The sequence below is a fragment of the Microtus ochrogaster genome, chromosome 15, assembly GCF_000317375.1.
Source record: "Microtus ochrogaster isolate Prairie Vole_2 chromosome 15, MicOch1.0, whole genome shotgun sequence".
Lineage (NCBI taxonomy): Eukaryota > Metazoa > Chordata > Mammalia > Rodentia > Cricetidae > Microtus > Microtus ochrogaster.
In genome coordinates, this window is record NC_022017.1 from 44,069,695 (window position 1) to 44,083,463 (window position 13,769).

Here is a 13,769-nt window from a genome sequence, read left to right on the forward strand (position 1 = left end):
CTTCTTCTTCTTCTTCTTCTTCTTCTTCTTCTTCTTCTTCTTCCTCTTCCTCTTCCTCCCCTCCCCCTCCCCCTCCTCCTCCTCCTCCTTCGTAGCAGTAGTAGCAGCAGCATAGGTGTTTTGACTGGATGTAACCATGTGTGCCTGGTTACTGTGGAGGTTACTGAAGAGGACTTTGGAACCCCTGGAACTGGGGTTACAGATGTGAGCCTCTATGTGGGTGGTGGGAATTGAACCCAGATCCTCTAGAAGAGCAACTTAACGAGAGTGCTCTTAAACACTGAGCCATCTTTCTAGCCCAGTCAATTGACTTTTGAGTTAAGGCCTGTCAGAGGACCTGTTCTCTGAGCAGAAAGCCTGCTTACAAATTAATTCAAGATGGGAACATAGAATAGAAAGATGCCCAGCACTCAGGAGGCAGAGGCAGGTGGATCTCTGTGACTTCGAGACCAGCCTGGTCTACAAAGCTAGTTCCAGGACAGGCTTCAAAGCCACAGAGAAACCCTGTCTCGAAAAAGAAAAAAAAAAAGCGAAAGATGGTTATGGTTTGAATATGAAGTGTCCCCAACAGGCTCATGTGTTAGGGATGAGTTGAGTGCTAGTTAACGGGTCTTGGCTTAGTGTTCAGCCAGCCAGAAAGTACCCCATCCCTTGCCAGTCACAGTTGGACTGCAAGCTCTGTGTGTCAGGCAAGCAGAGCATGTCTGCTCTTGGATTTAGGCTCCTGCCTCCTTTGTTGTCTCTGGCCTAAGCTGCAGGCTCAGGCTTCTGCACACAGCCTTACCGGGCTTTGGAAGCAGGTCCCTGTGGCATTTGGAGACTTCCTGTAGTTGGATGTTCCCATCAGCCTGAACTGGCGCCCTGCCTGTGACTTCTCCCTTCACTCCCAGACCTTTATTGTTGGTCCTTTCTGTAGAACCACAGTTCACACCCTTCTCGTGACATCATCCTCACCTCAGTGAGTCCTTTTTTTCTTCAGTTTTTGTCTAAGGTGTGCCTCCTCTGGCTTGCTGTGAACTGCTGTAATTTCTGCATCCAACGTGCAAGCCAGGTCTTGTCGGCTGCTTGCTTGCAGCCATACCTCTGTCAATCAAGCCCGAAAATACCCATCCTCCTTTCTCAGCTTGCATGTCGCTAAGGTCTAGGGACGTGGTCTAATTCTGCCCCAAGGAATAATAAGGGAACTATGTAGCAGGAGTCTTAAGAAGGCTTTTTCTCCATGACAGCAAAGGAGCGGTCCTTTCATTTCTGCCTTGGTAGGTAGTTCTGCGAGGATGTGATGTTCGGTGATGCAGCGGTCCGTGCCCACAGGGGGGAATGTCAGGATGCAAACAGAGAGTGACCCACATTGCTGCAGTTCCCAAGTACAGAAGCAACCTGGGAGGCTTTCCTTCAGACTTCTGGAAGTAAAGCAAAACCCCCTTGATGCCTACGTTGCATTTGGACAGGGTATTCTGTCTTGTGCAAGTGCAATACTGTAAATAATTCAGCATGTTATGTTCATAGTGCCGATATGTCTTTTCTCTTTTATTATTTTACAAGTTATTTGTGGGAGAGATGATCTTCTTAGCCCCAATGTTTGCAAGAGTCAGAATTCAGTAATCTTTGATAGTAATTTTCCCATTAAGAGCTACAGTCCTAAACCGGGATGTGGTGGCACACGCCTTTAATCCCAGCAATCAGGAGGCAGAGGCAGGCGGATCTCTGTGAGTTCAAGGCCGGCGGTCTACAAGAACTAGTTCCAGGACAGGCTCCAAAGATACAGAGAAATACTGTTTTGGGAGAAAAAAAAGAAAGAACTACAGTCTAGTGTATGCCTCGAACATCTGTTCCACTTTGGAGATAGCCGTGGAGTGTTATGGGGTGGCAACCACGTCAGTGGATTTTAGATAAGAACTCTCCTGGGAGAGGGAGCCAATGTCCTATTATATTAGCATAATTAATCAGTGCCTTTGAAAACGGTTATTCAGACTTGACAGAAAATCTCATTCCATAGCACAGTGTACATGTCAGACGAAAGGAAGGCACACTGGGCAAGGAAGGAAAAGGGTGATGGGTGCTTGTAGGTCCCTTATCCTTGCAGGGAATCCCTCCTGCCCTGCTGGAGGCCTCAGCTGTGTTGATGGGTGCTGACCCTAAGATCCACTTTCATGACTTCTGGTTTTCCTTGGTCCTTTCTTCTGTTGAGGATGATTAGCTTCTTTTAAGATTCCATCTTTATTCTAGTGCTTAGCGGTCTGCAGCAGCGCAGGCTGAAAACGGTGTGGTGGACCAAAGAGGCCAGGCTGCTTTGGAGAATCTGCTGGGCAGTCCTGGGGATGGAATCACCTGCACTTAATCTTATGGTTTGTTGTACAAATCAGCTGAGTCTTTGACACACCAGGGAGAGTCCCTGTAATCTGAAAAGCCCTTCTAACCTGGACTAGACGATTTATACAGGCTTTGGGCTCTTTTGTTCTTACTATTTGGGAGGAAAAAAAATCACTTTAGACTTCTCCAGAGACTTAGAGAGAAGCCATCTTCTTCCCAGGTTTCCACATTCTGCTTATGAAAGCCCTTGGTTGTCTTTGATCTTTTCAACATCGGTGTTCAGGTAGTGCGGGCAGGTCTCAGTGTGTTAGTGTCAAGCCAGGAAGGGAGTCATACAAATTAATTGTGCTGATGGAGTGTCTGTGTGGGGTGGGCTGGAGGATGTGGGAGAGTATCTCCATCACTAATCGTATCAATATGGCTAATGATCACTCACAAAGGCCAGCATGTGAGTGCTCCAGAGAGGAAGGCATGTTGATTAATTTTCCTTGCGAACTTGACTAGAGTTAAGATGATCTAGGGCACACTGCTCTGGGCTGGTCTGAGGGCATTTCCAGCGCCCTTTAAATGAGGTTTAAAGAGGTGGGGAGATCCATCCTGAATGTGGGCGGCACCACCCCCATGGACTGGAATTCTTGACTGAACAAAAAGAAAGGAGGAAGCAGGTGGAGAGCCACTACTGTCCTTGGGCTCCATGACTGCAGCAGGGTCAGATGTAGAGATCATCTGCCTCCTGCTCCTGCCTCCAGAACTTTCTAGCCATGATGATGCACTACACCCGCAAACTATGATCCAGCCAGCCACGATGAACTACACCTCCAAACCACGATACAGAACAAACCCCTCCTTCCTGAAGTTGTTTTCACAGGTGTTTTGACACAGCTGGGTTACAGTAAACAAGACAGGTGAGGATGATATCTTTTGCTTTGCACAGCCTTCTGCTGTTGGTTTTGGTCTCAGAGATGCGAATTTGTCTCTCAGATTAGATATGAACAAGAAACTACACTTCATCCTGACAGCGCAGCTGAGTTACCCTTAACTTTGTGGAATCTTCGAATCTCCTCTTTTCTCCTAAGGTGACAGCATCCTTGAAGCTTTCTCAACCATGGTCATTTCTTGCTCCATGTAACCAGGCCGGAGAGATGTCTTTGGTCTGCTGTTTAACTATCAATATAATTTCAAGACCACCTTACAACTTTACGTTGCTAATATTTCTCAGCCCTTTATGTCCGTCCACCCACCCACCCACCATCCATTGACTGTCCATCCATCCATCCATCCATCCATCCATCCATCCATCCATCCATCCATCCATCCAGCATCCTTCTTGTTTCCAGCTACTGTTCCAGCAGTCAAGAACACAGAAGTGAGTAAGCAAGCCTCTTGTGTCATCAAGTTCGCCTCTTAGCTCAGGGGATAGAAGCGAACAAGCAAATGCAAACACACCGTCAGATAGTTAAGGAGCAATGAAGAGAACTCACACTGCTGATGTGGAATGACTGGAGACCCAGCCACTCTCAGAGTTATTACTGCTTACTCTTAGGACCGTACTTCTCAGGCATGCTCCCTGCCAAATACAGAGGGAGGCAGGGATGTTAGAACAATCTGGCACTCATTGAGGGGAAGCATTGACTTGAGTACCTTTTGAAGGCCATGCTGAGATTTATTTGCTCTTGTTTTCTCTCCCGCTTTCCTGTTCTCTCTCCTTTCCCCATCTCCCTATACCCCCCTCTTTTTTCAACTCGGTGAACCAAGGGATTTATTGGGGTTACTTAAAAAAGTTTGGGTGAGGGGTTACTTACAGGAGCATGTATACCCCCTCTTACTTTCTTTTTTTTTTTTCTGACAGTGCTGGGATTGAACCTAGACTTCACGCATGCAAGGCACGCACTTCACCACTGGATTACATGCCCCGCCTTTACTCTACCTTTTGTTCTGAGATAAGGCTGCACCAAGTTACACAAGCTAGCCTCAAACTTCCTTTGTAGCTCAGTCACGCTTTAAAGTTGCCATCCTCCTGCCTCACTTTCTTGAGGACTGGCATTATAGGCCTGTACCATCAATCCTGGTTTTGCATTATTCTTAGAAGTGCATCTTGGCGCCAGACCCAACGTCTTCCCCTCTCCTTTTTGTTCTCCTCCCCTCCAGTTTTCCTCTCTTTTCCTCCCTTCTTCCCTCATCCCTTTTCTCCTCCATTTCCTCATTATTTAGGACTCTTCTCCATTGCAGTTTGCCAGCTCTCTTACCTCATTTTAATGCTCTCTCTCTCCCCTCCCTCCCCTTCTCCCTCCCTTCTCATATATTATAACAAACATTTCCATGTTTCTGAGATGGCTCTACACTGTATAACCCAGGCTGGCTTTGAACTCCAGATCGGTCCACCTCGGCCTCTTGAGGGCTGATCTTACAGGCATGTGCCATCACACTTCAGGACACTTTGCATTTCTTATTCCACTGCTGTGTCTGTTTCTCAGAAGACCTGGACTCACTGAAACTAATGCATCCCAGAGGAAGAGAGGGTGGCTGATGGTAGGGCCACTTTAGAAGAATGGCCAGGAAGGGCCTGGGGTGATAACATGTATTTTCCCACTTAATTGAAGTGAGGAATACCTATGCAAGGATAAGAGAGTGAAGGAAACATGCAGGGACTATAGCAATCATATCTCCGTTTTTCTTCAATTCTCGCTCACATCAACTCCCTCTCATATGAGTCACTAATTTAGACAGAAGTTTCTGTCCCATCTGGTCCCTCAGCTATTCAGTCCCAAAGAAACACACAGAGGCTTATATTAATTATAAACTGCTTGGCCAATTAGCTCAGGCTTATTATTAACTTGCTCTTATAACTTAAATTCATCCATAATTCTTACCTATGTTTAGCCATGTGGCTTGGTACCTTTTCTCAGTGAGGCATTCTCATCTTGCTTCCTCTGCATCTGGCTGGAGGCTTCATCTTTGTCTTTCCTCTTCCCAGAATTCTCCTAGTGGGGTTGCTCAACCTATACTTCCTGCTTGGCTACTTGTTAATCAGTGTTTTATTAAACCAATACGAGTGACAAATCTTCACATTGTACAAGAGCATTCTCCATAGCATTTCCTCTTTTTTTCTTTTCAAAACAAGGACTCTGAATCAAATCTCCTCTGTTTACATTTTTTTCCTGACCATTATCCATAACGGCTTGTATCTAACACTCCAAACAAAGACAAAGATCCATAATCCATTTTGTGGGAATGTAAGCATAGTTTTCTAGGCTACTTCTTACTGATTGGAGGTGCTGATAATCTTACGGGTACCCAAAGACAATTTAGGATTATGGTCAAGTCTTGACTAGAGTATTCTGTATGTGTATTATTAAAATACAAATGAAATGTCACTACATATAATGCTATCTGATTTGCACATGTAGCTTCATGTGAACAAAGAATGCCTGGTTGAAAATCAAAATGCTCTTCAGACACCCATCTTCCATCTCTGTTGGGTGTTTCCATCAGGCCTAGGCTATGGGGAGAATGGGCAGGGGCAGAAACAGACTCTATCTGGAAGCCCAATTGTTCCACAGTGACACTGGATTAGAGTGATACAGGTGTAGGCAGGAGACCTGGAGCTGGTGTGTGCAGCATTTGATGGATTGAGTCTGGAAGTGAATGGGACAGCCTGCTGGTGTAGAAAGCAAAGGCCTTTGCTTTGCAAGCTCAGTTGAGCATCAGCCAGAGGAAGAGCCGTATATACCACACAGATGGGAAAAGAAGCAAAGACAGCAATGGACACTGAGGGTGGGCAAGTGGGTTCAAGGGTTGTTTCTCATGTAAAATGGTGTTTTGAACCAGTGGAGGGTCACAGCTGCACTCAAGGACTTTGGCTTCCGAGTATAAAATATTCCTCTTTCCCAGAAGAACAGCAGAGTCCACCTATTACTAGGAGGTTGGCAACTGAGCATTGGAAAATTTCCTGGAACTCTGTTTAGTGGCAAAACGTCATCTCCCTGTTCTAAGTTTTTAGTAGAAAAGCAACAGCAATGCATAAACTAAGCTGGACAATGAGGACTTCTTCTCCCGACTCCCCCCAGGCTTTTAAGGCTACAGTGCAAGCATCTGAACTTCTGGAAGAATATAAATATATCATGCACAGAGATGAAGATGTGTCCACCCAGGGAACTCAAGGAATCTGTGGATGTTTTAGCATTTAGTCTGCTCATCAGCAAGAGGCTCAAACACGGTAGCGTAGGCATCCAGTGTCTATAGTCTTTTAGAAAGTAACCTTTGAGATAGGTACAATGGGCAATTTCATGAATTATCAAACATTCAGGAACTCTCTATCTTTCTCTTCTTCTGTGTGTACCTTCTATATTCATAGGCGGAGCTGAATGTTAAAATTCCTGCCATAAAATCAAACGGCATAGAGCAAGAAGAAGAAATGGAAGACACACACTGTCCCTGAAGTGAACTCATGCACCGTGTTTATATCCAAGGAATGCCTGAGAAATCAATGATAACGCCCCAGTTTGAGATGTGAGTTTTGTTTTCATTGAAAGAGGAGAATGATTATTGGGAGGCAGCCAGCTCCCTGAGTAGACGGAGGAGAAGTCCACACATCTGAATTATGACATACCTAATTCATTCATTCATTCATTCATTCATTCATTCACAGAATCATTCATTAACCCCACAATTCATTCTCTAGTCGGAGAATGAACGTGGTCCTGCGTTGTCTAGAATACTCCCTCCCAATGCAGAGACCGAGATGACTGTGTGAGAGACGTTGTCTCGAGGGTGACTTTCTGTGCAGTGGTGGCTCTGCTCAGAATTTAGGGCTGACTGAGTTAGTGGACTTTGAAGAATAGGGAACAAGCGAAGCGGGGCTTGGGGGCGGGATAGAATTTCTTCAAGTGCAGCCAGGGAAAGGCCATTGCAAGCACAAGGGTTGGCAGCATGTGCTGTTCATGTCTCATCTAATGAAAGACCTGTCTGAGAGCCCTCAGTGCAGCAGGAACAATTGCGGAAGAGTGCTGGAGGTGAGCCATTCCCTTTTGCATTCAGCTAAACACCGAAGGAAGCAAACCTTATTTATAGCAAGCCTGTTTCTTTGAGAGATAGATGGTGTAGGACATTAAAATGTTCCTGTGTAGATAACTTGAGGTTCTTGACTAACGGCTGACATGGTAGTGTTCTAGCTTTGTTTCTTAGGAGGTAGCTATGGTTTCTGTTTGCCTCTCTGGAACTTCCCTACAATAGGAACCTATGTTTGTTTGGGTACCCTCCTGTCTTGGCTCCAAAGGGAGACACGTGAAGCAGTACTGACCATGACCAAGAACCCGGAGCAGAATTGCCATAGGCACCTCTCAAAGTCATGTGCAACAAAGAAATGTGGAATTAGCTTGCCTCTGGGATTTGCAGCAGTTACACCACATCCCGGTGGTCAACACCCGCTCACACACGGGTCCTTCTGAAGTTTAGACTGTGCGTATTGGGTCAAGGGTGCATCTAAAACCACCTGGTCCACACATTGGATTAACACAGATGATGGGAGGGAAATGCCACACACTATGCAGCTGTGTGGTAGTTTATCTGGGTGGGACATTTGGTATCCAGTCAAGGTAAATGCCAGAATTAGAACAACCCAGCCCCTGCCCCCAAATCTGAGAGATACTGGCATTTTGTTTAAGGGTCAGTCTAGTGCATGGAAGTTTAGAAGCGTCACTGATCTTCATCCGAGAGGCCAGTGGCATCAACTCCCTTCTGCGTGTGACAGTTAAAGATGTCCCCAGATGCAGTCAAATGAATGTTCTCAATTAACCAAGAACCACTGATTTGGGAAGTATGGCTTCAGTCCTCCTGTCAAAGCAGCAAGTGATGGTGACATCTTTCGTGGCGATTATCCTGTTCCAGGCATTATATAGTCAGCATTTCCAGAGTCACCGTGTCTTGGAAGGCTGGTGGATGGTGAGATGCAGGACAGGTAGAGGAGACCTGTTTGGAGACACAGTGCAGGATGGAGCAAAGACCAAGTGTGTGACACTAACACTGTTCCACCGCATCATCCCCAGAAATGAGTCCCTGATGTCTGGACCCAATCATTGTGCAATGCATTCTCAGAGTGCGAGGATATTTTAATAGTAGACACACAAATGTGGACCCGCTTCAATGGGATTCCGGCCTCCTATGCAGCTCTGTGTGTGAGAAGAGCCTCCTTAGCCATCATGGTGGAGGTACCTGTCACCTAACGAGGCAGCTTTCACCCCTGCAGGCCTTTCGTGGTGACTCAGCCTGACTCAGCCAAAATGTATTTCCAGATCTCCAGTCTCTTTGGTGATAGAGACAGAAGGGCTTAAAAAGACTTCTATCTGTTAATTTAGCAATCCCACTTCTTGGAATTTATCCTTAGGAAAGAATCAAATATGTATACAAAGATTCATGCATAGGATATTTGATTTCAGCCTGATTTGCAAGAGCAAACATTGGATAAGATATTGAGCAAATAAATTACAGCATTTCCAGATGGTGGTTTGCTCAACTTGCAGATGAATATTTTCTTCCAAGAGAAAAACTTGATGATGTATTATTCTTTGAGGGAAAGATTTGAATACCGTGGAACATATGATCCCAATTTGGAAATTGTGTGTGTTTTGCCATCATGTTGAACGAGCAGGGAGTTGTAGGATGCAGCGGAAATGAGCTGGAGTTTGTGGCTCTTCAGTGCTCCTGTCATGTTCTTATTAGTTTTTTTTCCTTTTTCAGTCCTGTTTCTTCATAAGTGTGACATGAATCTATGACTTTTTTTTTTTTCACTTTTACTTGAGAAAAAGCCATCTTGTCTCTTTGTGCACAAAATCCACCAACCTGACTTAGCTATGATGGTGTTCACTTAGGGGACAAGGCCACCTCCCCCTTCCAGTTTTGATTAAAGGTTGCACCCACCTGGCCCCTGCTGTGTCCTGGGATCAGTGAGCTGCTTGCTGGATCTCAACTTTCCTCACCGAGGTTTCTGTTTCCTCCTCTGCTTTTTGGACTTCCTCTGATGCTTCCAGGGTTTAGGAGGTGGGAGCAGAGGTCAGGGTGGATGACTGACTCTGTGGGCAGTATTCTGCCGTCTGTATTTGACAGTTGTTTCTCTCTCACACTCAGGAACCTCAGCTGCTCATGCACACCATCTCCCTTTTCTCTGCTGCTGGGCACATGCAGGTTTCTTGAGCTGGGGTGTCCGTCTTCTCTCGTTCCTCCGCCTGCTTCCCCTGCAGACCCTGGCACGTGGCAGCACACATCTTAGGCCAGTGCTGGTCTGTGAGAACCGCTAGGCATCCTTCATCCCTACAATCCTGAGACTCAAGGAACCTTCCGCACGGTACTGTTGTCTGATGTTTTCCTCTTTGGGCTTTTTAGAGGGGTCCACCATCTAGCTCCCAAATAAATCACACACACACGGAAGCTTATTCTTAGTTACGGATGTCTGGCTTTCGCCTGACTTGTTTCTGGCCAGCTTGTCTTATCTTAAACCATCCCATCTATCTTTTGCCTCTGGGCTTTTATCTTTCCCTATTTCTATGTGCCTTACTTTACTTCTTTCTCCGTGACTTGCTGTGTAGCTGGGTGGCTGGCCCCTGGTGTCCTCCTCTCCTTCTCTTGCTCCTCCTACTTCAGACTTCTCCTGCTATTCATCCTCTCTTCACCCATCCTTTCTCCGGCCTCGCTATGGCCGTTCAGCTCTATATTAGGACCACCAGGTGTTTTAGACAGGCAAAGAATCCCAGCTTCACAGAGTTAAACAAACACAGCATAAATAAAAAGTAACACACCTTAAAATAATATTCCCAAACACTATACCATATGTCTGTCAGTGTCAGCAGGCCATCATCCCTTGCCCTTTAGATTTTTCCTAGTGAGCATGGAACTCCAGCGTCTCCACGCTCTAGGGGATGGTACAGGGGATCTCACCATAGCCCCTGTGCCTAGATGTGAATGGGGAAAAGGAGCCTCTCTTTTACACAAAGCTGGGCCAAGACACCAGCCACTTTCTTCTTAGATCCTTGTCTAGGCCCCTATTTCCACATCAGCTACTTCTTAGGGCTCTGTAGTTGAATATATTGGGATCCTAGAACATATTCTCTATTATGTCCTCTGGAGTCATGGTGGCCTCATACCTGCGTCAGAGAGAGGGAACATAAGGTTTTTGCTATAGTTGGAGTCTCAGGTGACCCCCCCAAATGATCTAAACGCTGGTTTTAATGTCCTGTTTGGAACGACCCAGACTAAAGGACCCATGGATGCTCATTGCTATGGCAGAGGCCTCTGGGCTACAGCAGAAGCGAATGAGCATCATGATCTTCAGAGATCTTTCTAATTTAGAGATGGCCTTGCGGCTAGGCAGGGTGTAAGGGAAACTCCTCAACATAATTCCTGGCTGAGATGGGGATGAGGCCTGGGAAATGGCCTAGTAGCTGCCTGTTGCTCTTGTTCTCGATGGCCACAAATACAATAGCAGTGTAGAGGGATACACACACACCATGCACACACATATCACACACACACACACCACACACATACACCCCCCAGACACACCACACACACACACACACCATGCACACGCACATCACACACACATACATAACACACAATACACTCCCCAGACACACCACACGCACACACACACACACACCATGCACACGCACAGCACACACACATACATAACACACACATACACCCCCCAGACACACCACACAGACACCACACTACCAGGCATGGAGTTATTTATGTCTCAAGAGCATAGAAATGTCAGTTTCCTGGAGGAATCTGGAGCAGCACTTGGTGTTCCAAAGAGGAGGCAGCTTGGCTCCCTCGAAGCACCTCCTCTGGGACACTTGGCACTCACTTGTTCTTCCAAGCTTGACAGGAAGCCACCCCAGTTCTTGTGGCTGGTGGAAACCTGGTCAACATTTCTTTTTGTCTCCTTAGCTTAGAATCGGATGTAGGCTTCAGGGCAGTGAGACCTTCTTTGTTCACTCAGTGATGTTTCTCCTTGGTTCCTGATGCCTGGACACACACACCAATGCGCGCACACACATACACTCATACCATACACACCATGTACACACACGCACATACCACCCCCCCACCACACATACATCACATGTATACATACACACATAAACCACACACACACTATGATGCAATACACATATGACACATTACACACACACCACACACATACACACACATGTACATATACACCACATACACATCATGCATACCCACATACCACACACATATATATACCACACACATACTCATACCGCACACACACCACAAACACATGCACATATACATCATACACACACCGCACATACACATATCGCACACATATGCGTACCACAAACATACCACAACATGCTACACACATATACCACATGTACACACACACACCATGAACACACATATACCACACACACTACCCATACGCACCACACACCACATATACACATCACATACATGCACATAGACACCACACACACATGCACAAACACACACCACACACACATATACACATATACTCACATACACCATACACACGCAACATCCCTCACATCTTGTCCAAGAGGCTAAGGGAGATGCTGGCTGTCTAGGATGAGTTGGGCGTCTAGGTTTGAACGACAGGTCCCTCTCTACCGGCTTTTTTGGTTTTACCCAGTCTCTTGAAAAGCAATATGCTGGATGTTCCATGTCTGTTGGCATTTATGATGTAGGATGTGGGCCCAAGTTCATCTTGTGCATTTCCGTCTTGGAGCCTCCTGGAAGAGAAGTGAGGCAGGGAAAAGTAACCCAGGGCGGCAGGCTTCACCCAGCCCCAATCCTGTTGAACACAGCCTTGTTCTACAGCCCTTTCCTGTGTAACTTGAATGAAGTTTGCCCTATAGTCCAGATGTCTTGGACTAAGGTGCTAGACATGGAAGTGAACTCCTGAGTTAGATCTCCAGGAGACACGGGAAGCCTTGGCTGCAGACCTGATGGGAACCCCGCTTTCCCACCAGTGTGAAGCAGGGAGAAGGGGAGCCACACTGCCATTGTATTCTTAATCAGAGACTATTTAAACCCCGCTAGCTTACAGATAGAAACCAAGGCTCAGAGAGGAAACAGAGGCCAAAGCTCATGCACCTGGATTAACAGTAGGGTGACCTCTGTCAGGCTTTACAGTAAGCCCTCCACATACCTGCTGGGGAGAAACCTGAAGTATGAAATTCGTGGGGTGGTTTGTTTTCAACCTGACGTGTCCTTCATACTCTCGTGGTTTGTTAGTCAGCCGTGACACTGTTTTGGGAGGCCGTGGGAACTTCAGAAGGTGGGGCTGAGGGAAGGGTGTACTAAGGAAACGACTTCAAATATTATATATGTCTGTTCTCGGCTTCCTGTCCTGTGATGGTGTGCGGAGTCTCCACCAAACCACGTGCTCCTGGCACCATGAGCTATGATGGGTTGAAACCCTGAGCCAAAATAAATCTTTCCCAAGCCATGTCTGTCAGAAGGTATTTTGGTCACAGGACACAGAAGTAATGAACACAGTCAGCTCTGTGTTTTTCTACAGTCCCTAGTTGCTACATGATAAAAAGGAAACAGACACAGCTGAAATCAATTCTGATAACATGTTTAGTGTACCAAGATATCCAAGATAAAAGATAAGATCATCTGTACATATTACCGGTAGAAACATCATGAATGAGACATTTTGCATGTTCAGATGAAATGTCAAGAATATGATACGATGGGATAAAACCGGACTCGCTGAACATAGCGGACAATGAGGACTACTGAGAACTCAAGAACAATGGCAATGGGTTTCTGATCCTACTGCACGTGCTGGCTTTCGGGGAGCCTAGGCAGTTTGGATGCTCACCTTACTAGACCTGGATGGAGGTGGGGGTTCCTTGGACTTCCCACAGGTCAGGGAACCCTGATTGCTCTTCAAGCTGATGAGGGAGGGGGACTTGATCAGGGGAGGGGGAGGGAAATGGGAGGCGGTGGTGGGGAGGAGGCAGAAATCCTTAATAAATAAATAAATTTAAAAAATAAAAATAAAAAAAAGAATATGATACGAATTGTACTCACATTTCAGTTGGTTCAGACATTTTCACAGGATACATTTGCTCTGTATTTCAGGTTTAAGAACCTTAAGGCTGAAAAACATAAATTCACCCCTACCCCCATTTTGTTTCAAACAGACTTCAAATTCTCCAATAATTGAACTTTAGATTTTTAAATTTTTACACTGGAATTAATTAAAATAGTGTTCAGATTCTCAATGTCACTAGCCCCTTTTGTGAGCACCACACAGGAAAGTTCTAGAATGAGGTGACTGAACCAGGTTGTGTGCCTGGTGTTTGTGTGTGGTGTGTGCACATGTGCGTATGTGTGTGTGGTGTATGCACATGTGTATGTATGTGTGTGGTGTGTGCACATGTGCGTATGTGTGTGTG